General features: G+C 42.4%; 1 protein-coding gene and 1 long non-coding RNA gene across 2 annotated transcripts in view; one reads left to right on the top strand and one right to left on the bottom strand.

The window, feature by feature from the left end:
- The window catches only part of EGFR (epidermal growth factor receptor), a 221,851-nt gene that overhangs the window by 36,956 nt on the left and 160,560 nt on the right, over positions 1 to 24,335 (top strand). The window lies entirely within an intron of this gene.
- Positions 2,277 to 3,483, bottom strand: LOC147347920 (uncharacterized). The gene is made up of 2 exons (XR_015150823.1): positions 3,141 to 3,483; positions 2,277 to 2,924 (listed from the first exon to the last, which is right to left on the bottom strand). It is a non-coding gene; the product is annotated as an uncharacterized LOC147347920 (long non-coding RNA).

Raw genomic sequence — 24,335 nt, 5'->3', positions numbered from 1 at the left:
CTGTGTCCCCTGCTCCCAAAATTGGGACACTTCATCTGAATCATGGCTTGACAGCAAGCCTGGTTGTGTGAAATCTGCTTGGGAAAGTATGGACACAGTAGGAAGCCCGCACCTCTGCGCTCACACCTATGCCGTGGTGGTGGGTCCTCGGGGCCTTCTGTATCTGCGTCCGTCCTGGTCCTCATCCTCTTCTCCATGCTCATGGCGAAAGGCCCCTGCCGACACAGTGCAAAGCCCTCCCTGCAGTCAAATCTCCTCAGGTCGTAAGCGCCTTAACTCTGTTAGGTAGGTCCAAAATGGAACGTATCTGGACTCAGTGTACACATTTACAGTCGTGCGTTAACACATCCAGCCCGCAGACATCATTTAGGAACTGGTTACTATAGCTGCATATGACACGTGGCTGTTTTCCTCGTAAGTTCATGACATTTGGGGCTGTCCTTGAAGTGACCACATCTAGCTGTGCAGCTTCCTCTCTCCCCTTCCCTCCTCTTCCCCTAGCAATCCCTGCCCACCTCCAGACACACGCACCAGGATCCGTGTCATCTGCAGTGAACCACATCATGAACTTTTCTGAGTTTGAGTGACTTAACTCTTCTGTTTACTGTTTCTCTTAAAGTGGATTTCCACCTATTTGAGGTCAGTTTCTTGAGCTTTGTGTGTTCACAGTGCTTATTAACACAGAACTGAACACATGTGGGTCAGAGCTGAATGAACAGGGCACATCAGGGAGCCTCAGTGTACTAAAGCTTTGGGTTTCTCCAGTTCTGACCTTGAGTTTGCTCTTAATAGTTAACCTGATTTCTGTGACAGTTTGTTAATTATGAAGGGAGTACGAAAGGTGAGTTAGACCTTTTGCTCCTGAAAAAATATTCACAAAACATGAAAGAATGAATAAAGACCTTTGTAAGTGACATTTGTAGCTTTAGAGTTTAAGGAAAATTCATGAGTGTTTTCACTATTTGAGTAAAATAGATGGTTATCCTGTATTTATGTGTAGGGTAATGCCTGGGAAACTAAGGAGCTCGTCTGATGTGTCATAGTCATTAAAGCAGCTATTCCCTTCTTAGAAGTAACTTCAATATGCTGGCAAAACCAACACAATATTGTAAAGTAAAAAAAAAAATTAAATTAAAAAAAAAAGAAGTAACTTCTAAGAATAACAGTTTAAACTGAAAGATGTTCTTTTTACTGATTTTCAAACTGATGACAGAATCTGACTCTTATCTCAGAGATATACTGTGCCCCTCAAACACTCGTGTCTGAGCATGCTTGTGGGATGTGATAGAACTCCATGTGTCCCTGGGACTCTACCTGCCGGGTTTGCCTTTAACAACTACTGATAATAATATAGTTAACTTTTAACATGGAAAATTTTAATTTCGGGTTCACTTGTAGATCAAAAGTCCTTGTGTTTCCTTAGTCTGTTTGTTGTCCGACCATCTTACGGAAAATTGTCCACTTTTGGTGTGGACGCAGTTTTCTTGAAGGCGCTATTTGTTGAGTGACTGACAGGATGAAAAAGCACGAGTTACGTAAGTGTGAAGAAGATGGGGTGTTTACACTGGCTCGGGTTAGGTGTGAGCCAACAATGGAGTGGTGTGGACATGGCACCGTGCTGGTGGGAGTTCAGGGTCCTGCCCTCGGGAGGCGATGGCCCAGCGCCAGCTGCCGGCAGCAGAGAGTGCACCCTGCTGGCTGAGCCAGGGCACACCTTGTAGGGACCGTGGCAAGTGGGAGTTTGTGGAGTGGAGTGGAGTCACGAGGAGAGTTAGAATCCACACACGAGTAGCTGAGGGCCCGCGGGGCATGCAGCGTGATGGACAGGCTCGTGGTGCTAACAGCCAACTTAAATGTATTTGCTCCTTCGCTTTGTGTTACTCTATGCTTACCACATTTGTCAGTGTGAAACTATGTAACCTATAGTAGTACTCGATAAATATTTGTTGAATAAATATTTGCATGATTAATCAGAGTTTTACAAGATTTCTTATCCATTACATCATCATTATGAGAAAACAATGTTTTCACAGAGATGTGCTAAGGGGACTCTGGGCCTGTTTGTGACCCAGAGAACGTCCAGTTGGAATTTGAGATGGAAGCATGGGGGTTCCGGCTGAGTTGGGTTCCCCACCACATGGGGTTCTGAGGGGGACAGGCAGGGGCTCCCTCCACCCCCACAGAAGAACAGCCTGATTTTAATTTACTTCTGTCACTCCAAGTTTTCTTCCCTTTCCCAGTGACCAGTTTTATTACTGTTAATCACAGAATTGCCATTTGAAGTCATATGATTTTTTATTGTTAAATTTAGGTATTCTAGTTTGTTCAACCATTCTTTTATTGGACCAGTTTGTGTGGTTTCTTGATATTTATTTTTGCAATAGTGCCTCAGTTTTATACAAAATTATTTTTCTCTTGGATTATTTCCTTGGGGTATAGTTCAGAAAGTGAAATTACTACAGTCTCGTGGTAAAACTTTTGAATTTCACAGTGATGCTAATTTTTCAAAGCCCCACACTCTACAAAAATTGTAACAATGCACATATTTTTAATTTAAAATAAACCTTTCCTTAGTATCATCTCTGTCCATTTTTATAGGAGAATATCAAACTGTTTCAAGAACCCAAGCTCTAATACCATCCCCTCATGAGCACGGTGGCCCTTACTCTGTCTCCATTTCAGGAAAACATTGTGGAACTTTTCATCTTGTGTTTGGGGAGCCATAGAAGACTGTGAAAGACACCATAGTTTAGAAGGTTATTTGGCTTGTTCCCAGTGTAACAATGCAGTTCCCTCTGAACAGTGGGTGAGCAGGTTTGGGGACACTGGCTGCTGCGTGGCCTGGAGAAGGAGCCTGGCTTTGGAGCTGGAGAGTCTGGTCTCGGTTCAGTACCGCCCGTCACCAGCCGCACAACCGTGAGAGCCTTAGGAATGATAAGCACAGAGTGGGAGCCCAGCAAATTATTGTTATTCATGATGACGTTACACGGACGTAGCCAGATCTGCGATACTTTAACTCCTGTCACGTGTCAGGCTTCTAAATGACCCGAAAGAAGTTGAACAAAACATTGGGAGACATTCCTTGCTCTGTAAACAAGCCGTAAACTCCAGCCCAAGCACCTATGCAGGCCACTCCTTACCGTGTTTCCACCAGCGATACTTGAGTTGAAAAACAGCACGCCCCACTCTGCATCACTTAACGTGAATCCAGAGGATCTCGTGGTCATGTTCAGTAGGCCCCAGTCCTGGGCGTAAGGGTCTCGTGTGGACGGCGTTCTGCTTCCACGTAGGGATGTGTCGCTGGGTAGCTTTCAGGCCCCAGCCCTGGGACACAGCTCCCCACCCACGCTAAGGAGAGCTGTGTCCAAATGTGGAGAGCACGCCTCCTGCTCTTCTCAGCTGCTTCCAATTAGCCCTGATGTACTTAACCTGGCTTGCGCCTCTATCAGTACAATTCTCCCATGTCCATGCAAATTCTGAACCACAGAGGGAGAGGAAACAACAGTGAGTGTTTTCTGTAATGGAGCTCTGCCCTCCCTGCACTGCAGTACTTGCGCTGCACGGATTTCTTTGCTCTGATTAGACAAATGCTTCCTATCCCAGACCGCCATGAGAGGCACGCTTCTCCCTCAGCGGGCTCAGAGGATGTCATATGTAACAATCACTGTATAAACATACAGAGCTCTCTGTGTGGAATGCCATTGTCCACATGTGGATTTTTGGAACCAAGACAAAATGAACTTAGCCAAGAGACTGTAAAAGGTAGGCCAGCTATGATCTAATCTCCTTAACCAACAAGGCAGTTTGTACTTTGATGGATACAATTTGTGTAGCACCTCAGAAGGGAATCTGTTTAAGCCTCATAGACAACCGTCTCTATGTGGGTACCATTTCTGGAGCTATAAAGCTTGGACTGACTGGTCCTCACAAGCTCAAGTGCGTGGTGCACCCTGTCATTCTCGGTGGATCGGGGGCTGGGGATCTAATTGCCCAGAGACATGGGACTCTAGTGGTAAAGAACCCTCCTATCTATGCAGGAGACAAGGGTATGATCCTTGGGTCAGGAAGATCCCCTGGAGGAGGTCACGGCAACCCACTGCAATATTCTTGGCTAGAGAATCCCATGGACAGAAGAGCCTGGTGGGCTCAAGTCCATAGGATCAGTAGGGTTGAACAAGACTGAAGCGACTGAGCACACACACATGGGACTGTAATTTCAGCTTCAGGGGAATTTAGGGCCCCTGGGGAGGAACTAAAAACGCCTGTGAACCAGGAGGGGAACTGATGCTGGGGATAGTGAAAGGTAAGAAATCTAGCCTTTAGGAACTACAGAACCTGAGGCTAGAAGCTAGAATGGAATGATGGGGCAGGGTCCCAGCCTCAGCAGCTCCCAACACTTGGTAGAGAAGGACACTTCATTTTTGAATTAAAATTATGCTTCAAAGACATGTGGGGGATTTGTGCTTTAATACGTGAGAAAGGGGCAGGAGTTCTGGCTTCCAAAGCATCTGAATTAAAATGTAAGTAATACGTGGCCATGAAAGGGTGAAATAGTAGAGAAAATGGACTCTACACCCTTTCTGAACCCTTTATTTAAGATCATAGAAATAACCCTGCTGCTGCTAAGTCACTTCAGTTGTGTCCGACTCTGTGCGATCCCATAGACGGCAGCCCACCAGGCTCCCCCGTCCCTGGGATTCTCCAGGCAAGAACACTGGAGTGGGTTGCCATTTCCTTCTCCAATGCAGGAAAGTGAAAAGTGAAAGTGAAGTCGCTCAGTCGTGTCCGACTCTTAGCGACCCCCTGGACTGCAGCCTGCCAGGCTCCTCCGTCCATGGGATTTTCCAGGCAAGAGTACTGGAGTGGGGTGCCATTGCCTTCTCCAGAAATAACCCTAGGAATAAGTTACAAATAATTGCCCATTGATCATTTTCACCTATCACTTGAATGGATTTCTCTTTCATCACTACTCATTTGCATGGAAAAATGTACATGGGTTTCTGAGTTTAATTTTGTGGTGTTCCTCTCTACTGTAACGGTGCCATTTAGATCCTATTTGATAGGCAGGAAAACAGTATTATTCAGTATTAGTCACAGTATTATACAGTATTGTGATTCAGTATTATTTCCCAGTAGCTTTTTATCCTTCCCAGTTCTTTGCAAATAGTAATAATCAGAAGCTGACATGTGGCATTACTGAAAACCTGTTTAATATGATGCTGTGCTCTGAACTTGACAAATGTGCTTTTAATACCATGTTAACGGAGCCCGTAACTGCTTACATGAGATGAATCTTACCATGCTGTGGAGGCTTGTCCCATGCCAGGCGTTGTGCTTAAACTCAGCCTGCAAGAGACACATCATGGCTCCTTTTCTGGTGAGGACACAGAGGACCAGAGAGGTGGAATGACTACCCCAAACTCACAGAGCCAAGCCCAGGCCCCGAGCTGTGTGCTGCCAGAGTCGCTCTGCTTCTCCACACCACACTGCATGTCCATTCTCATCTCTCAGGATCAAATGGGAAGAACAGATGGGGTCAAATTTCAACCTTAAGAGAAATTGGGAAATCTATGCCAGGAAGCCAAAACAGCTGGCCTCATCAAATTGGTCCAGTCGCTCCTCTCATTTCCAACCTTTTTGCCTTTGGCAGACTTTCTCTCCCCCGCGTTTCCTCTTTGATCTTCCCTGGTGAAGTCATTAAAATCCAGGCTTTGTTTCACTGTCGTTCATTATTTAGCTGGATCCAGGTGGGCTGATGCAGTTGGAACGGTGTGGAATTCTCTGGACAGCAGTAGAGTTGTGGACAGGTCCAGTGTGTTTTTAAGATTAAAAGCCCAGGTGTGGGGGAGGAAATAGAAAGAACAAAAAATAGATTTCTTTTTTTTTTTTAATGTAAATACTAAACCTACACTTACAGAAAAAGCTCTCTCCCCATGAGATCCACCCAAAGTGTTTTACCATTAGCACACCCAGAGGTTACTCAGAGATGGGCCGTCTTGGGGCTAGCCAGACTGCACACGGCATCAGCCAGGCCAGCAAAAGTACCTCGTGAGCCCAGAAGTGGGCACTCATTGCCAGGCTGGGTCTGTGCGGCAAGGGAAGCACAGCGCTGGTGGAATGGTTTGTGATGACACGCTCTCTTGAAGGTGACACAGAGGGGTGTCCCCTGGGACTAAAGGCACCGCTTAACTTGTCCTGGGGTGTAAATTCCAACAACTCTTGTCTTAAACTAAGAAATGAAGCTGAATCAGTGCAGGAGTTTTTAGGCTTATTTGGTTTGTGCTGCACATTTTACTTGTTTTCCTTGCTTTTCACCTCCACATGCCACCCTCAGGGAGTGATAAGCCTAACATGGAAAATAGAGGTTTTAGTACATGTTTGTCATTTGGACACCACTGTCCTTCAGCCCTAATAGAAAGGTAGGTCCCATCAACCTTCTTGTTTTATCAGTGCCTCGTGGTGTGTGACGCACAAGAAACAGCAAATACTGTATCAGATATCTTGGGTTTACTTGCCTGAACAAAATAGATTTTTCTTTTAAAAGAATGATCTTCCCTAGACTAAAAGAAAGCACCCAAGTACAAGAAAACATCAGATTTTGATCTATAACAATGCGTTTCTTTAAACTATGTCTTTTATTTAGACTTTAAAAATACGTGCAGGCTTATGTATAAACCTATCAATATAGAATGAATGTTTAATAGTAGATTGTGTGTGTTATTCACAGGCCTATTTGACTGTCAAGTAAAAGTAACTTCAATTCATAATAATTGTGTCATGTTCTTCTCTACCAGTAAGCAAATTATGCAAGCTTTGCCATTCACATGTGGAAAATCATTTTAACATAGTATTAGTTATAATTTCAAAAATCCAGAACTGGATATTTGTCATGGAGCAGCCTGTATTGCTTTGTTAGGAGAACATATTAGAATCCAGACATCCACAAAGATCCCCTCACCTTTTCAGACTCCATTTTCCTTTTTTGAACAACACAGAGTGTAGGGGCACTGAGCTCCTGCACAGAGGAAAATGTGAGTATAACTTTACAGTCAGCCCTCGGTATCCATGACTTCAACCAACAGCAGACAGATCACGTGATGCTGAAGTTTTTACCATTGCAAGAAACCTGTGTGTAACTGGACCCGTGCAGTTCAAACCTGGGTTATTCAAGGACCCAGTGTACAGACAAAAACACAAATAGATGCAAACCAAACAGAGATCTTAGAGTGATCCCACTGATGTTTATGCCCTTTTTCCTCCTCGTTCAGTCCTGCATATTCTCACTCAGTGGCCATTTGCTCTTATTTTAGGTACAGTTTAAACCCAATTAGAAACCAGAAATTCTTGTATGTCCACAAAGGATTTTAAAAGCTTGACAACAGGAAAAAAAAAAAAAAAGTGTAGCGATTTCTATAACAGGTAAAAACTGCTAACAACACAAAGATAGAATTTCTCATTGATCTTAAGACCTCTGAATTTAGAAGTTCTCATAACAGCCTCCAGAACAAAGAAAAAGTCGGGATGAAGGACACAAAAAGAAGTTATAAGCCTAAGGGGCAGGTCTTCCATGAGACATCAAGCAAGCCCAACCAGCCAGGGCCCAGGAGGGTGGTGTCCCAGCGTCATATCCAGAGCAGTCACCTGTACACGGTACCACACACCTAATATGGTGACATCAGAAGGCTTACAGCAAATATTTTACAAATACTTATCCAAAACCATTGAAATAAGCATTCTCAAGGCTTACAGAAGTCAATCTGAGTTATCTGGAAGGTGACAACGGTTTTCGGAGATTGCTTTCAGTTCAGTTCTGTTCAGTCACTCAGTGGTGTCCAACTCTTTGCAGCCCCATGGACTGCAGCATGCCAGGCCTCCCTGTCCATCACCAACTCCCAGAGTCCACCCAAACTCATGTCCATTAAGTCGGTGATGCCATCCAACCATCTCATCCTCTGTCATCCCCTTCTCCTCCTGCCCTCAATCTTTCCCAGCATCAGGGTCTTTTCAAATGAGTCAGCTCTTCGCATCAGGTGGCCAAAGTATTGGAGTTTCAGTTTCAATATCAGTCCTTCCAGTGAACAGTCAGGACTGATCTCCCTTGGGATGAACTGGTTGGGTCTCCTTGCAGTCCAAGGGACTCCCAAGAGTCTTCTCCAACACCACAGTTCAAAAGCATCAATTCTTTGGCACTCAGCTTCCTTTATAGGAGATTGCTTGATCCTTAATAAATGAGGGGCCAGATGAGGATTTCCCCCTCTGCTGTCTCAGAAATGTAATTCTAGAATTCCTTAGCTTCCTGGAGATCTTGCTGCATTCCAGGCTTTTCATGTATAAACACTTAGATATGCTAAGTAACTAACTCCCTAGGGAGGAGAGGGGTGGATGAGGAGTAACCTTTGCTGATGACTCATGTGCTGTGTGGAAATTCCCCGTGCAAGTAAGATGCATTGGGTGAGTCTAAAGAGTTAATGCACTTTCAGAAGCCTCTAATTTATTATTCCGGAAGAGTAATTTACTCACCAGAAGTGTAGGGGTGATACCAACACATTTGTAGCCTTTAAAAGATCAATTTTATTTTAAGATTAAAAGTACAAAGCAAGAGCTGGAAAGTCGTTAAAAACTGGCAGTTTCCCAATTTTGAAAGTACTCATTAAAAGATTCCTGTTGCAGAAGAAGCAAGAAATAGCTTGGGATTGTGGCAGCATGGATCATGTTGTAAACATGTTAACTCCAGCTGGAAAGAGGTCTGCAAATAAAACCAGAGATAAGATGAAGCGTCAGCAGGAGGTGCTTGGGTGTAGGGCGTGTGGACCAGGTTTCCCTACTTCTCTCCACTAACAGGTTTTAATGTACCTGGCAGGGTTGAAGACATGTTGTCCCTCTGGCAGGGGACAACAGAGTAAGTGAAGTAATTTTTCTACCAAATCAAGTTGGGTCATATAGCACTGTCATTCCCAAACCTCTCTGCTGTCGCATTCCTCTGTAACTCTGGAGAGGGTTCCGGAAGTCTCTTGCTGTCATAGATTATGAAAAAGATGAGCTGTTCCAAAAGGCTAGAGATTGTTTCTAGCCTATGTGTTCCTAGGTGTGGCTGCATGATTGAAGTTCAGCGAAGATAGGACATCTGAATGGTGACATGTCTCTCTGTGCCTGTGGAGACCTGCCCTGTGGGGGTCTGCTCAACTTTTGCTTCTCTTTTTTGCAAGTTAACATGTTCCTTCCATTTGGAGAGACTCCTTCACCTTTCACTTGGTGGTGTTCTCACCTTCAGAAACATAAAATAACTAATCTGATTTGAATTTGGAGAATTACAGCCCAAGTTTAAGAATTAACACTGTGGTTATAATATTGTGGCATTTGATAGAAAATGAATTCTCACCCTGCTTCTATTATTTTCGGACTTTCATAGCTCTTTTTCAACATAGGACTATTGTGGTGCAGGAGCCTGGGCATGGTAGGTGATGGGCAGCAGAGGCAGGGGATGCCCAGCAGTGCTTGGTCACAGCAAGACCAAGGCCAACATGTAAGCGAAGAGAACCCAGATCCTGCAAGGAGATGAAGTCAGAATGCATGGTAGCACACAATCTTTAGGACCACACAGAGGCATCTCTTTTCACCATCAAGTTTGGTTTTCTGAGTCACAAAAAAGGGCAGGTGAAAAGGTTTGATTTCAGATCAGTACTAGGAAGGAAAGATAGGAAGATGAACTGTGCCTGGCAGGTTGCTGTGGCTATTCCTGAGGTCCATGGCGCACTGCTCTTCTTTGGAATGGGCCTCAACAAAGACTAATGATGTGTAACGTTCCTGAGCTTGGAAAATGATACAGCAAGGAAGAAGTACATCATTTCACACTCACATAGACCTTCTGAAACTTAAAAATAATTAACGCATTCAGATAGAGTTGAAATGACAGAACTAGAGGTTGAGTTGGCAGTTTCAGAAGCAGGATGGTGAGCCTCACCCTGCCTGCAAGATGACAGCAGGTGGGCTCAGCTCCCCCACCAGCTGACCACAGGATCTTGGGCTGGCTCTGCACCCCTCAGGGTTTCTCTGCTGCAGGATGCTATGAGGTGAGGGTACTCAGCACCTACTCAGTGCCTGGCACAGGAAGTGCATCAGCCAACTACAATTCTGTGGTGTCAGAGTAAATGAGGAAGGTCAGAATTTAAAAAGCTCAAGCTGGAAAATGCTTCTTGGTTTGAAATGTCAGAACAATGATAATTATCTATAGACAGACATCTTCAATCAACACCATTATTCTGTCTCATATATTCTTTTTAAATTTTTTATTTTTAATTAGAGGAGAATTGCTTTACAATATTGTGTTGGCTTCTGCCATATAACAATATGAATCAGCCAGTATACATAGGTCCCCTCCCTCTTGAACCCCCACCACTGTGCACCCATGTAGCCCACCCCTCTAGTAGTCACAGAGTGCTGCACTGGGTTCTCTGCGTTATACTGCAACTTCCCATCAGCTGTGTGTTTCACATAGCTGTGTTTCCCATACAGCTGTGTGTATGTCTCAATGCCACTGTCTCAATTTGTCCCATCCTCTCCGTTCCCGTGTCCAGACCATGTCCAGTTTATTCTCTATGTCTACATCGCTATCCTTGCCCTGCATATAGGTTCATCGATACCGTTTTCTAGGTTCCATCAGATCAGATCAGATCAGTCACTCAGTCGTGTCTTCGCGACCCCATGAATCGAAGCATGCCAGGCCTCCCTGTCCATCACCAACTCCCGGAGTTCACTGAGACTCACATCCATCGAGTCAGTGATGCCATCCAGCCATCTCATCCTCTGTCGTCCCCTTCTCCTCCTGCCCCCAATCCCTCCCAGCATCAGAGTCTTTTCCAATGAGTCAGCTCTTCGCATGAGGTGGCCAAAGTACTGGAGTTTCAGCTTTAGCATCATTCCTTCCAAAGAAATCCCAGGGCTGATCTGCTTCAGAATGGACTGGTTGGATCTCCTTGCAGTCCAAGGGACTCTCAAGAGTCTTCTCCAACACCACAGTTCAAAAGCATCAATTCTTTGGCGCTCAGCCTTCTTCACAGTCCAACTCTCACATCTATACATGACCACAGGAAAAACCATAGCCTTGACTAGACGGACCTTTGTTGGCAAAGTCATGTCTCTGTTTTGAATATGCTATCTAGGTTAGTCATAACTTTTCTTCCAAGGAGTAAGTGTCTTTTAATTTCATGGCTGCAGTCACCATCTGTAGTGATTTTGGAGCCCAGAAAAATAAAGTCTGACACTGTTTTCACTGTTTCCCCATCTATTTCCCATGAAATGATGGGACCGGATGCCATGATCTTCGTTTTCTGAATGTTGTTAATATATAATATTTGCTTTTCTCTTTCTGACTTTAGGTTCATCCACCTCACTAGAACTGACCCAAATGTGTTCTGTTTTATGGAATAATATTCATTGTGTGTATGTACCACAACTTCTTTATCCACTCATCTGTAGATGGACATCTAGGTTGCTTCCATGTCCTAGCTATCGTAAATAGTGCTACTATGAACATTGAGTAAATGTGTCTTTTTCAATTATGGTTTTCTCAGGGTATATATCCAGTAGTGGGATTGCTGGGTCATATGGCAGTTTTATTCCTGGTTTTTAAGGAATCTCCATACTGTTCTCCATAGTAGTTGTATCAATTTACATTCCCACCAACAGAGCAAGAGGATTCCCCTGTCTCCACACCCTCTCCAGTGTTTATTGTTTTAGATTTTTGATGATGGCCATTCTGACCAGTGTGAGGTGATACCTTATTGTAGTTTTGATTTGATTTGATTTCTCTAATAATATGTGATGTTGAGCATCTTTTCATGTGTTTGTTGGCTGTTCTTCATTCTTTGGAGAAATGTCTGTTTAGGTCTTACACCCACTTTTTGATTGGGTTGTTTGTTTTTCTGGTATTGAGCTGCTTATGTATTTTGGAAGTTAATTGTTTGTCAGTTGTTTCATTTGCAATTATTTTCTCCCATATTGAAGGCTGTCTTTTCATCTTGCTTATAGTTCCCTTTGCTGTAAAAAAGCTTTGAAGTTTAATTAGGTCCCACTTGTTTATTTTTGTTTCTATCTCCATTACTCTAGGAGGTGGGTCAAAGAGGATATTGCTGTGTTTTGCCTGTTTTCCTGTAAGAGTGTTATAGTTTCTGGCCTTACATTTAGATCCTTAATCCATTTTCAGTTTATTTTTGTGTACGGTGTTAGGAAGTGTTCTAATTTCATTCTTTTACATGCAGCTGTCCAGTTTTCCCAGCACCACTTATTGAAGAGACTATCTTTTTTCCATTAGGTATTCTTGCCTCCTTTGTCAAAGATAAGCTGCCCATAGATGCATGCGTTTATCTCTGGGCTTCCTGTCTCATTACATTGGTCTGTCTTTCTATTTTTGTGCCAGTACCATACTGTCTTGATTACTGTAGCTTTGGAGTATAGTCCAAAGTCAGTAAGGTTGATTCCTCAGCTCCATTCTTTCTGAAGATTGTTTTGGTTATTTGGAGTCTTTTGTGTTTCCATACAAACACAGAAATTTTTTGTTCTACTTCTGTGAAAAATGCTATTGTTAATTTGATAGGCATTGCACTGAATCTGTAGATTGCTTTGGCTTCAGTTCAGTTCAATTCAGTTCTCAGTCATGTCTGACTCTTTGCGACACCATGAACTGCAGCACGCCAGGCCTTCCTGTCCATCACCAACTCCTGGACTCATGTCCATTGAGTCAGTGATGCCATCCAACCATCTCATCCTCTGTTGTCCCCTTCTCCTCCTTCCCTCAATCTTTCCCAGCATCAAGGTCTTTTCAAATGAGTCAGCTCTTCGCATCAGGTGGCCAAAGTATTGGAGTTCCAGCTTCAACATCAGTCCTTCCAATGAACACCCAGGACTGATCTCTCTTAGGATTGACTGGTTGGGTCTCCTTGCAGTCCAAGGGACTCTCAAGAGTCTTCCCCAACACCACAGTTCAAAAGCATCAATTCTTCAGCACTCAGCTTTCTTTATAGCCCAACTCTCACATCCATACGTGACTACTGGAAAAACCATAGTCTTAACTAGACGGACCTTTGTTGACAAAGTAATGTCTCTGCTTTTTAATATGCTGTCTAGGTTGGTCACAGCTTTCCTTCCAAGGAGTAAGCATCTTTTAATTTCCTGGCTGCAATCACCATCGGCAGTGATTTTGGAGCCCAGAAAAATAAAGTCAGCCACTGTTTCCACTGTTTCCCCATCTGTTTGCCATGAAGTGATGGGACCGGATGCCATGATCTTAGTTTTCTGAACCATGAACTTCCAGATGTTCAAGCTGGTTTTACAAAAGGCAGAGGAACCAGAGATCAAATTGCCAGCATCTGCTGGATCATTGAAAAAGCAAGAGAGTTCCAGAAAAACATATATTCCTGCTTTATTGACTATGCCAAAGCCTTTGACTGTGTGCATCACAGTAAACTGTTGAAAATTCTGAAAAAGATGGGAATACCAGATCACCTGACCTGCCTCTTGAGAAACCTGTATGCAGGTCAGGAAGCAACAGTTACAACTAGACATGGAACAACAGACTGGTTTCAAATAGGAAAAGGAGTACATCAAAGCTGTATGTTGTCACCTGCTTATATAAATTATATGCAGAGTACATCCTGAGTAATGCTGGACTGGATGAAACAGAATCTGGAATCAAGATTGCCAGAAGAAGTATCAACCTCAGATATGCACATGACACCACCCTTATGGCAGAAAGCAAAGAAGAACTAAAGAGCCTCTTGATGAAAGTGAAAGAGGAGAGTGAAAAAGTTGGCTTAAAACTCAACATTCAGAAAACTAAGATCGTGGCATCTGGTCCCACCACTTCATGGCAAATAGATGGGGAAACAGTGGAAACAGTGAGAGGTAGGTTTATGTGCATGCTAAGTCATTTCAGACATGACTGAAAATGACCCTGTGGACCATAGCCCACCAGGCTTCTCTGTCCTTGGGATTCTCCAGGCAAGAATCCTGAGTGACTTGCCATGCCTTCCTCTAGGGGATCTTCCTGACGCAAGGATTGAACTTGCTTCTCTTACGTCTCTTGCATTGGCAGGTAGGTTCTTTAGCACTGGCACAACCTGGGAGTCCCTGAAGTAGGTTTCTTCCTAGGTGTTTTATTTTTGCTGTTGCAGTGGTGAATAGGATTGTTTCCTTAATTTCCCTTTCTGATTTTTCATTGTTAGTATATAGGAATGCAAGGGATTTCTCTGTGATTAATTTTATATCCTATGAGTTTACTAAATTAATCAGTTAGCTCTAGTAATTTTCTGGTGGCGTCTTTAGGGTTTTCTATGATTAGTATCATGTAATCTGAAAATGGAGAAGGCAATGGCACCCCACTCCAGTACTCTTGCCTGGAAAATCCCATGGATGGAGGAGCCTGAAAGGCTGCAGTCCATGGGGTCGCTAAAAGTCAGACACAACTGAGCGACTTCACTTTCACTTTTCACTTTCATGCATTGGAGAAGGAAATGGCAGCCCACTCCAGTGTTCTTGCCTCTGGAGAGTCCCAGGGACGGGGGAGCCTGGTGGGCTGCCGTCTGTGGGGCCGCACAGAGTCGCACACGACTGAAGCGACTTAGCAGCAGCAGCAATCTGAAAACAGACTTTTACTTCTTTTTTTTCCAATCTGAATTCCTTATTTTTTTTTCTTCTCTGATTGCCATGGTAAGGAGTTCCAAAACTATGTTGAATAATAGTGGCAAGAGTGAGCACCCTTGTCTTCTTCCTCATCTTAGAGGAAATGCTTTCAGTTTGCTGTGGCTCTGTCATATATAGCCTTTTATATGTTGAGGTATGTTCCTTCTGTACCCATTTTTCTGGAGTTTTTATTATAAATTGGTATTGGATTTTGTCAAAAGTTTTTTCTGCGTCTATTGAGATTGTCATGTGTTTTTATCTTTCAATTTGCTTATAGGGTGTACCACATTGATTGATTTGTGAACATTGAAGAATCCCTGCATCTCTGGGAATAACCCCACTTGATCATGGTGTATGATCCTTTTAATGTGTTGTTGGATTCTGTTTTGTAGTATTTTTTTTGAGTATTTTTACATCTATGTTCATCAGTGACGTTGGCCTGTAAATTTCTTTTTTTCTTTCTTCTTTTTTTGATATCTTTGTCTGGCTTTGGTATCAGGGTGATTGTGGCCTCATAGAATGAGTTTGGGATGTTCCTCCTTCTGCAGTTTTTGAGTTTGAGAAGGATAGGTGTTAATTTTTTGTTAAATATTTGATAGAATTCACATGTGATGCCATCTGGCCCTGGGCTTTTGATTGTTGGAAGAATTTTGATCAGTTTCAATTTCAGTGTTTGTGATTGGTCAGATTATGATTTCTGTTTTTTCCTGGTTCAGTTTTGGAAGATTTTGGATCACAAAGAGTTGGACATGAGTGAGCAACTAACACTCTTTACTTTCACTTTTCTAAGAATTTGTCCATTTCTTTGAGATCGTCCATTTTATTGGCAATAATTCCTTGTGGTAGTCTGCTATGATCCTCTGTATTTCTGCATTGTCTGTTGTAACATCTTTTGCATTTCTAATTTTATTGATTTCAGTCTCCTCCCCTTTTTAAATTAATGAATCTGCCTTATGGTTTATCAATTTTGTTTATCTTCTCAAATAACCAGTTTTTAGTTTTATTGATCTTTGGTATTTTTTCCTTCATTTATTTTTCATTTATTCCTGCTCTGTTCTTTTTGATTTCTTTCCTTCTACTAACTCTGGTGGGGGGTGGGGGTGGGGTTCTTCTTCTTTTTCTAGTTGCTTTAAGTGTAAGGTTAGGTTGTCTATCTGATGTTTTTCTCCTTTCTTGAGGTAGGCTTGTATTGCTCTAAACTTCCTTCTTCAGTTCAGTTCACTTCAGTTGCTCAGTGGTGTCAGACTCTGTGACCCCTTGGACTGCAGCACATCAGGCTTCTCTGTCCATCACCAACTCCAGGAGTTTACTCAAACTCATATCCATAGAATCAGTGATGTCATCCCACCGTCTCATCCCCTGTTGTCCCCTTCTTCTCCTTCCCTCAATCTTTCCCAGCAACAGTCTCTTTTCCAGTGAGTCAGTTCTTCGAATCAAGTGGCCAAAGTATTAGAGTTTTAGCTTCAGCATCAGTCCTTCCAATGAACACTCAGGACTGATCTCCTTTAGAATGGACTGGTTGGATCTCCTTGCAGTCCAAGGGACTCTCAAGAATCTTCTCCAACACCACAGTTCAAAAGCATCAATTCTTCAGCACTCAGTTTTCTTTATAGTCCAACTCTCACATCCATACATGACTATTGGAAAAACCATAGCTTTGACTTGATGGACCTTTGTTGGCAAAGTAATGTCTCTGCTTTTTAATATGCTGTCTAGGTTAGTCATAACTTCTCTTCCAAGGAGCAAGCATCTTTTAATTTCATGGCTGCAGTCACCATCTGCAGTGATTTTGGAGATGCCCAAAATAAAGCCTCTCACTGTTTCCATTGTTTCCCCATCTATTTGCTATGAAGTGATGGGACCAGATGCCATGATCTTAGTTTTCTGAATGTTGAGTTTTAAGCCAGCTTTTCACTCTCCTCCTTCCCTCTTAGAACTTCTTTTTTAAACTTTCCTCTTAGAATTGCTTTTGCTGCATGCCATGGGTTTTGGGTCATAGTGTTTTTGTTGTCATTTGTTTCTATGTGTTTTTCTATTTTCTTTTTTATTCTTGGTTATTTAGAAGTGTGTTATTTAGTCTATATGTGTTTCTGTTTTTTAGAATTTTTTCCTGTTACTTGATATCTAATCTGATTGCGTTTTGGTCAGGAAAGATGCGTGATACAGTTTCAATTTTCTTAAATTTACTGAGACTTGATTTGTGACCCAACATGTGATCTATCCTGGTGAATGTTCCAGAATGTGCCCTTGGGGAAAAAAAGTGTATTCTGCTGTTTTTGGGTGGAATGTCCTAAAGATATTTGTTAGGTCCATCTGATCTAAAGTGTGATTTAAGGCTTGTGTTTCCTTATTTTCTCTGTAGATGATCTGTCCATTGGAATAAGTGAAGTGTTAAAATCCCCTACTATTATTATGTTAATGTTGATTTATCTATTTATGGTTGTTAGCATTTGTCTTATAGGTATTCCTATCTGGGGTACATAGATATTTATAATTGTTACATCTTCTTCTTGGACTGATTCTTTGATCATTATGTAGTGTCCTTATCTCATGTAACAGTTTTTATTTTAAATTCAATTTTTTTGATATAAGTATTTCTTTTTTTTTAATTTTATTTTATTTTTAAACTTTACATAATTGTATTAGTTTTGCCAAATATATAAGTATTTCTATTCCTGCTTTATTTTGATTCCCATTTGCATGGAATATCTTTTTCCATCCCATGACTTTCAGTCTGTATGTGTCCTTAGAGGTGAATCAGATCTCTTACAAGCAGCATATAGACACATCTGTATTCATTTAGTCAGTCTGTGTCTTATGGTTGGGGCATTTAATCCATTTATATTTAAGGTATTTATTGATATTTATATTCCTGTTGCCATTTTCTTAATTGTTTTGGGTTTGTTTTTGTGAGTCTTTTTCTTCTCATGTGTTTCATGCCTACAGAAATTGCTTAGTATTTGTTGTTCAGCTGGTTTGGTGGTGCTGAATTCTCTTAGTTCTTGCTTGTCTATAAAGCTTTTGATTTCACCACCAAGTCCGATGTGAGATCCTTGGTAGGTAGAGTAGTCTTGGTTGTAGGTTTTTCTCTTGCATCACTTTAACTATATCCTGCCACTCCCTTCTGGGCTGCAGAATTTCTCCTGAAAAATCAGCTGTTAGCCTTATGTGGCTTCCCGTGTATGTTATTTTTTGCTTTTCCCTTGCTGGTTTTAATATTTTTTTCTTTGTGTGTGATTTTTATTGGTTTGATTAATATATGTCTTGGCATGTTTCTCTTTGGGTTCATCATCTGTGGTACTCTCTGGCCTTCCTGAACTTGGGTGACTTTTTCCTTTCCCATGTTAGGGAAGTTTTTACTATAATCTCCTCAAATATTTTCTCATACCCTTTCTTTTTCTCTTCTTCTCAGACCCTGTAATTTGAATGTTGGTGCATTTAACATTGTTTCAGAGGTCTCTGAGACTGTCTTCAACTCTTGTCATTCTCTTTTCTCTGCTCTTTAGCAGTTATTTCTATCATTCCATCTTCCAGCTTACTTATGCATTCTTTTGCCTCATTGTGCTGTTGATTTTTCTAGGGTATTTTTAATTTCATTCATTGTCTTGTTCACAGCTGTTTGTCGATTCTTTATTTCTTCTAGGTCTTTGTTACGTGTGTTAAATGTTCTTGCATTTTCTCCATTTTGTTTTTAACTTCTGAAACTTCTTTACTATTCCAAATTCTTTTTCAGATAGGTTGCCTAGTTCCTCTTCATTTATTTGGTCTTGTAGCTTTTTACCTTGCTTCTTCATCTGTAACATATATTTTTTGTCATTTCTTTTTTTTTTTTTTTTTTTGGATGGATGGGACTGTGTTCCTGCCTTCCTAGTTATTGGGCCTGAGGCTTTCAGCAGTGGAGTTTGCATGCAGTTGGGTAGAACCAGATCTTGGTGTGCCAGTGTGGACCTCTGAGATACCTCACTCTGGTTACTGTTGCCTGGGGCCTGATGTTCTCTGTTACTGTAGCAGTTCTGACTCAGCATTCTCACCACAGGGACTCAGGCCTGATCTCTCATACCTGGTTGCCCCCGGGGCTCCTACCATCAGCCTAGCTGTTGGAGGTCCCCCACCAGCTTTTGGTGAGTATCTTTTGCATGGAGAGGCACAGACCGTGTCTTGGATGACATCTTGGCTGTCTCTCATTTATTCTTTTTGAAAAAAAAAATTTATTGAAGTAAGGTTGATTTAAAATATTGTGTTAGTTTCGGATATACAGTATAGTGATCCAGTTATCATTTTTTCAGATTTTACTCCATTATAGGTTTTTACAAGACAGTGGGTATAATTTCCTGTGCTATACAGTATATCCCTATCGCTTATCTGTTTTATTTATGAAAGTTTGAATGTGTTAATTCCATATTCCCAATTTTCCCATCCCTCCCTTTTTCTGTATATCTGTTATTCTGTTTCTATTTTATACATATATTCATTTGTATTGTTTTTTAAGATTGCACATATAAGTGATATTGGGATTCCCAGATGGCACAGTGGTAAAGAATCCACCTGCTGGTGCAGGAGATGCAGGACGTGTGGTTTGATCCCTGAGTCAAGAAGATCTCCTATAGTAGGAAATGGCAAGCCACTCCAGTCTTCTTGCCTAGAAAATTCCATGGACAGAGGGGCCTGCTGGGATTCAGTCCATGGGGCTGCAAAGGGTCAGACATGACTGAGCAGCTGAGCACAAGCACGTGTAAGTGATATCATACAGTATTCATCTTTCTCTGTTTTCCTCACTTCACCAAGTATAATATTCTCTAGATCCACCCATGTTGCTGCAAATGGCAGCACTTCATTATTTTTTATGGCCAAGTAATGTTCCCATGTGTTTGTGTGGGGGTGGGGGACATTTTCTTACATCAGCCATCTGCTCACGGGCACTTGGGTAGTTCTCATGTAATGGCTGTTATAAATAGTGCTACCATGAACTCTGGAATGCATGTGTCCTTTCTGGATATATGCCCGGGAGTAGGATTGCTGTGCCTGGAAAATCCCATGGACGGAGGAGCCTGGTAGGCTGCAGTCCATGGGGTCGCTAGGAGTCGGACACAACTGAGTGACTTCACTTTCACTTTTCACTTTCATACATTGGAGAAGGAAATGGCAACCCACTCCAGTGCTCTTACCTGGAGAATCCCAGGAACAGGGGAGCCTGGTGGGCTGCCGTCTATGGGGTCACACAGAGTTGGACACGACTGAAGCAACTTAGCAGCAGTAGCAGCAGCAGTAGGATTGCTGTATCATATGGTAATTCTATTTTTAGTTTTTTAAAGAACCTTCATACTGTTTTCCATGAGGGTTTCACCAATTTGCTTTCCCACCAGTATAGGAGGGTCCCCTTTTCTCCACATCCTCTCCAGCATTTTTTATTTGTAGACATTTGAAGATGGCCATTCTGACCAGTGTGAGGTGAAACCTCATTGTAGTTTTGAATTGCACTTCTTTAGTAATTAGTGATGTTGAGCATCTTTTCATGTGCCTGTTGGCCATCAGTATATCTTCTTTAAAAAATGTGTGTTTATGTGTTCTGCTTATTTTTAATTAGATTTTTTATATTGAATTATATGAGTTGTTTGAATAATTTAGGATGCCAATCCCTTTTCACATTATATGCACAGATTTTCTCCCATTCTTTTTTTAAATATAAATTTATTTATTTTAATTGGAGGTGAATTACTTTGCAATGTTGTATTGGTTTTGCCATACATCAACATGAATTGCCACAGGTATACACGTGTTCCCCATCCTGAACCCCCCTCCCTCCTCCCTCCCTGTACCATCCCTCTGGGTCATCCCAGTGCACCAGCCCCAAGCAACCAGTATCATGCATCGAACTTGGACTGGCGATTCATTTCCTATATGATATTATACATGTTTCTATAGGTTGTCTTTTTGTTTTGTTGATGATTTCCTTTGTTTTTAAGGCTTTTAAGTTTAATTAGACCCCTTTTGTTTATTTTTGTTTTTATTTCTTTTGCCTTATGAGACTGATCTAAGAAAATATTGCTGCAATTTATTCAGTTCAGTTCAGTTCAGTTTAGTTGCTCAGTCGTGTCCGACTCTTTGCGACCCCATGAATCGCAGCATGCCAGGCCTCCCTGTCCATCACCAACTCCAGGTTGGCCAAAAAGTTCATTTGGGGTTTTCCATAAAATGGTATTGTGGTAGTCAGCATGCCAGTGCCATCAGCCAGGATATTGATATTCTGTCAGTATCTAAGAGCATACTTGGGAAGAATTGAAAGGAGAAAGGGGCTCACCTCCATACTTGTATTAGAAATGTACGGAGCTGAGTGGAGGAACAGGCTGGGATGGGCAGCAGGGGAAGAGTGTTAGGACGTGTGTTCCAGGTAGAGAGGTCTGGCTTTGTTACTGAACTTCCAGGACCCTTAAGGGACAGTAGCCACTTCTTTTTCCTGATTTTCCTTTTTCTTTAGAGAAAGGTCAGGAGACTAACATCTCTCTTTTTTTTTAAGTTGGATCATAATTGCTCTACGGTGTTGTGTTGGTTTCTGCCATACAGCACACAAACCAGTCATAAATATAGATATATCCCACATGTACATCCCTCTTCTCGAGCCTGCCTCCTCCCTCCAGTCCCACCCTCTAGGTCGCCACGGAGCAGCAGGCTGGGCTCCCTTTAACATCTCTTATAAAATATAGCTTTGAGACTCTCAGTTCCAGACTGACTACAGAGTTGAATATGAGGCTTATTCTTACTGTATTTTTTCTTAGCCTTTTACTTTTGTATTGGTGTGTGACTGATTAACAATGCTGTGATAGTTTCAGGTGGACAGCAAGGGACTCAGCCATGCATATATGCATCCTCCCCCAAACAACCTTTACTGTATTTTTTAATGGAGTTCTCATTTCAAGAAAGGTAAAGAAACCAGGTGAGAGTTCTACAGTTAATTTTTCCTCTAAAATCCAAATAATTTTAAGACAAGTGATCCTCCTGACACTGCTCAGCACGTGAAGAGAAAAATTTACACTGATGCCTCTGGAGTTCCATATGCTCAGCTGCAGAATGAAGTCACTTATAACCACCCAGCAATGGTGATTTTAGCCCTAGTGATGGCTGTGCTACACATATGTGTCCAATAAGTATTTGTTGAATGAATAATAAACAGCCTCAGAAAAAGAGACAGTGGGTGTTTGCCAGGGCCTACGATCCCAGGTCTAGAAGAACCCCTTGCTCCATCCATCCCGACTCACTCACAGGTCCCCATAGGCCCAGCTCAGCAGGCCCATCAGTTCCCATCTTGCTCCGTTCTGGGTGCCCCATAGCCCAACAGGTACTCTGCCTATCAGGAGCAGGCTCCCTACTCACTTTGTCCTCCTCTCAAGAACTGGAGACCTTCTAGGTCACAACACTGTGTTTGAGTATCCACCTTCCCGTGACATTGCCAACTTGAGTTTAAATATTAGGCCACCAACAGTGGAGTCAGATAGATGCAGTGAACCCAGAAGATGCTTGAATAGACTTCCCTAGTATTGGAGGAGAAAATCCTTACAGTGCATCCCCCAAACTGATTTCCCCACTAATCACAGAGGTTCTATTACACACACAAACATGCATTCTCTCTCTCTCTTTCTTCCCCTCTCCACACAGCCCTGCCCACACACAGAATCTTGTTGCTTAACTTTCAGATAGTGCACTTTCAGAATAGTTTCCAGAAACACATCATGTACTAAACCAAGATATTACCTGAGCTGTTTTGTTGTTGTTGTTCTAAGAGAGAGCAATGCAGCCTGCATTATTTTTCAGACATCACAAATATCACACTTGAAATGCACAGGCAGGACACAAATATAGTTAGAAAACTAGGTTTCACAGTATTTTAAAAGGAGAATAAGAGTTGCGTGCCTTATCCCACCTTTCTCTGAATGTTACATTTCTCCCATCCCAGGCTGCATGAGAAAAATGACAGGGGTACATTGTGTCTCTTTTGAGTAAAGAAGCTCCTGTTTTCCCATGTTTTTATTGCACAGCACCTTCTTTTACTTCTGGTCAGACAAGCATAGGTTTTGATCCAAGAACTTGTGCTCTTCTGAGCCCCCTAATATCACTGCCTGACTTATTCTCCATCTAGGTGATTGTAAGAATCACCAACTTTCCAGCCTCAGCAAAACCTCCACTGCCTGAAATATAACGAGCTTACCCATTTTGGAGAGGACTGCCATGATTGGAGTAGGAAGAGAGCCAAAGTGTTGAACTTCTTATCTAATTTCCATTTAGAGTTCTAAGATTTAAATACATATGTACACACATACCCACATGGAAGAAACTGGGAACAGCATTTTAAAAAATGATGAGATGCTGGAGTTAGAACAGGACGTGTGTTCTCCAGGTCAATCTCCCATTTTGTAGATGAGAGAGAAGGCCTGTGGAGATGGCCATTGGCACATGATCCTCTCGTCTTCCATTTTATGTCATCATCCACAGCGAACGCTGATTTTAGAAGCAAAACATGCAGGAAGAACTCACACAGACTGTGGCTTGGGTTTCCTCCTATCTTGCTACTTTCATTGATCAGTGTTGCCTTCCTCACCGCCCCCCCCCGCCCCCCGCCCCACACACACATTAGTCCCACAGAAGCGAAAGGAGGTGGAGAAAAGAAAAAGAAATGAACAAAGCTGATGGGCTTTCTTCCCAGAAGAATCCTACTTAATCCTAGCTTTATAAAGTTTTTCTTTATCCCATGGAAACGAGGATGTACACAGCCCGCTGAATGTTTCAGTCACTTGGAGCAGGTGAGGTCTGTGCCAAGTTCAGGCAGGAGGCAAAGTGGAGATGAGCCCCAGAGGTAGATGCCAGCCCCTGTCGTGCCCCCTGTGCCTCTGCCTCTGCTGTGAGATCCAGAAGGGTCCCCTGACACTGACCACCGAGGCAGAGCAACACGGCAGCTCGCAGCACTGCCAGGGGGAGTCTCATGTCCTGCTCACAAGCCAGAGGAGCTGTGTGAATGAAGACGCCCTGTCAGTCCCACTCCACTAGTTGTGTGCGACAGTAGAAAACTCATAAAGGATATAGTTTCCAAAACTGACTTTGTGTGTTTGGGGGTTATGGCAAAAGGAAAGAAAGTTTTGAATATATACCTCCGTTTGCTTCTCTCCCTTATGATCGTGTTTTGCCTATTTTTAAAAATTCAGAATCTTCGAGAAACAGATGAAAAGTTCTCTCAGAATGTTTTATTTGAAAAGAAAAATGAATCCAGAGAGCCTGAGGGTGTCTGTTAAACCAGGGCTCGGTGGCTGTCTCCTCACAAGCTGCCCAGGCATGTTGGCAGAGTCCTGGCAACTCTGTGGCTTCTTGGGTCTCTTGTTCTCTCTTAGACTGTGACCGTCCTTCCCTCCTAAACGCTCATACCCATGTGCCTGTGTGTGCCTCTATGTATGCACACGTGTAGCTTACAAGAACTCTAAAGAGATACATTTCTGCTTAAATACTAATATGTTTGCAGTTTACGTTTCAAATCAGTATAGAATCACAGAATTCCCTCCAAACTGTATTTCAAAGTGCAAGCAAAACCAAAATGTATCTTACAAATATACTCATGGCACATTTAGGTCACATGTAACTCTGTATGTTCCAGAATGTAACTTATCTCTTGAAAGACA

The sequence above is a fragment of the Bos grunniens genome, chromosome 22, assembly GCF_055505025.1.
Source record: "Bos grunniens cultivar Pamir isolate PY7600 chromosome 22, Bosgru_T2T1.0, whole genome shotgun sequence".
Lineage (NCBI taxonomy): Eukaryota > Metazoa > Chordata > Mammalia > Artiodactyla > Bovidae > Bos > Bos grunniens.
The sequence above is the reverse complement of the archived record's forward strand: the minus strand, read 5'-3'. Positions and strand labels throughout refer to the sequence as shown.